The following is a 2,321-nucleotide window of genomic DNA, read 5'->3' on the forward strand; positions in this document are numbered from 1 at the left end:
AAGCCCCCCCCCCCCCCACCGCCGAGTCACAATTATTGGGGAAGGAGCGCTTAACTGTATTTTTGTCACATTGCTTAAAACCTCCCTACTTTCACAGCCGAACCCCTCTCGCCCCTCAGGTGAGCGTAGTTAATCGTCCTTAGGTTCCCCCCTGCACTTGGCGCCGACCGTGAAGGTTTCCTTCCTTTCTCCCTCCCACCCAGGATCGAAGGGGCGGAGGGGGAAGCCCAGCCCTCAACAAAGAGAGGGAGGGGAGACAGGAGAAGCGAAAGCAGCAGCCTCGCTCGGCTCCTCCCGCAGCCCCTCGCCCCTGCCTCACTCCTGCGCGTGCGCGCAGAATTGCCCACCCGGAGCGAGCGCGGGGCGCGGAGGGGCGCGGGGGCGCGCACGGAGGGGAAAACCCAAGGCTGCTCCTTGGAGAGCTTAGGCTGGGTGGGGGAGGCTCAAAAAAGGTCTTGGACCCTCTCCCTACGACCTGGGAATAGGTTGCCGGGGCACCACACCGGCCCTCCAAAAAATGGAATTATGGATCTAGGAACCGACAACCCTCCCGCCCACGCGGAGCCAACCGCCTCCCAACTGCGGCTCCATCCAGCTTCCTGGTGCCGCCAACAGCGTTAGCTAGGAGACAGAGGAGCGCGAAGGCTGAAACTCACCGGTGAGCGGGCTAGGGCCGTTGTGAGGGAGTGGGAAGGAGCGCGTAACGTGTGCAGCCCGGGCAGCCGCCGCTCCTCCGCCTCTCACCGAGCGTTCTGGAAAGTTCCGCCCGGCGCGCCGCAGCGGTCGTCTTTTGTAGCCGGGTTGGGGCGCGTCACTCGCCGGAAGTCCCGCCCCTTCAGCCCCTGCCGCCGCCCCGCGGTTACCCGGCAACGGCGCGGGGGCGCTCGGGCCGGGAAGGGCTGTGCCGAACGGCCTTGTGGGGAAGGGTGCAAGCCCGGTTCCCGAGGCTCGTGGAATCTTCTGGAGCCCTTAACTCCGCTGTGCGGGCTAGGAAATACTGATGTCTCCTGCTGGAGCCGGTATGGCCTAGGAGCGGTGCGATTCTGAGGCAATTTGGGGTTCCAAATCAGTGGGGTCACCGTTCAGGAGGACCAGGAAGGGATCGGGTACAGGGTCCTGGAAAGGAGCTGTGTTCAGAAGGGGAGCCTTTTGGAACAAAGCGCGGCACCCAGCCCCCGGCGCCTCCTTCGCTCTTTTCGGCGTGTTTAATCGCTTTAGTTCTGAGCCCGGAGGTTCTAGAAACTCGCCGAGCTAGGCGGGCCTAGTCCCAGACCAAGCTCACACAGGCTTGCCTCTTGCTCTTTTCCACGCGCAGCTCAGAGCTTCGTAGTTCACCAGACTGCGGGTTCCTAGACACTCGTTATATCAGCGTCCGACCTTGCAGGCTCCTGGATCTTGCTGGTTGCTTTGTGTCGAGGACAGGTATCCTGGGGCTGAACAGGGAGAGGATTGGAAAACCTTGATGCAAAGAGAACTATGGATTGTGGTCAAATTTCCCCCCAGTTTGAGTAATAGCAATAAAGGCTGTTAACAAATTAATTATTCGACATCACTTTTAAGTCGCACCGGTCAGTTAACCAGGATTTGCAGTCTGTAAAGTGAGTCTTTAGACTTTCAAATATTATGACAGAAACATAGTGAGAAATGGAGTCTGTCTACCTTATTCAACAACACAACAAATACAGTATCTACCACCGAAGAAACTGGAGAGACAAAGTTAAAAATACCCGATTCACTTTAGACTAGGCTTAGACTTTAGTGTGGAGCCAAATGAGTCAAAGAACTGAAAGAGAAACTACAATAGAGGTCAGCACAGGGGAGATTCCTGTTTTCAGATAGATCAGGTAGAGTTTTGCTATGAAGTTGGCAATTGAGGTGAGTTTTGAAGAAGGGAGAAAGTATAAAGGACAAGGCAAAAGGGAAGACTAAAGTGGTGGAATATGTTTTTAGAAAATTGCAAGCAATTGTAGCCATAGCTAAGGGAACTGAATTGGTTCAAAGCTAGTTGGGAACACCTTCATCTCTTGGAATATCTTGACTAAGCTAAAGATTTTGAACCTTACCTTGGAAGTATCCCATGCTACCTCTTCCACCTTATCTCTTAATTTGAACTGTTATTTCATTCACACAGAACTATCTTCAGTTTTGCAAACTACTTTTTTTTACCTCTGTGCTTTTGTTTTGCCTGACAAACACTTTAGGTGTTACCTTCTCAAGTATCACCTTTGGTATAATTTTTTTTTTCCTTTAACACTTTTAAGTGAAAATCTAATACTGCCAGGCATCATACTAGGGCTTGGTAATATAGAAATTCTGTTTAA

General features: G+C 53.0%; 1 protein-coding gene and 1 long non-coding RNA gene across 2 annotated transcripts in view; one reads left to right on the forward strand and one right to left on the reverse strand.

Moving 5' to 3' along the window:
- Positions 1–793, reverse strand: part of Dnaja1 (DnaJ heat shock protein family (Hsp40) member A1) — an 11,624-nt gene extending 10,831 nt beyond the window's left edge. The window contains exon 1 of the mRNA XM_015492456.2: positions 657–793. The gene's annotated coding sequence lies outside the window, so the exon portion shown is untranslated. The remainder of the gene's footprint in view (positions 1–656) is intronic.
- A 9-nt stretch (positions 794–802) lies between these two features.
- On the forward strand, positions 803–1,539 carry LOC125610705. Its single transcript, XR_007340706.1, has 2 exons — positions 803–1,019; positions 1,316–1,539. It is a non-coding gene; the product is annotated as an uncharacterized LOC125610705 (long non-coding RNA).
- Positions 1,540–2,321: the final 782 nt, after the last annotated feature.

The sequence above is a fragment of the Marmota marmota genome, unplaced genomic scaffold (genome assembly GCF_001458135.2).
Source record: "Marmota marmota marmota unplaced genomic scaffold, marMar, whole genome shotgun sequence".
Taxonomy (NCBI): Eukaryota; Metazoa; Chordata; class Mammalia; order Rodentia; family Sciuridae; genus Marmota; species Marmota marmota.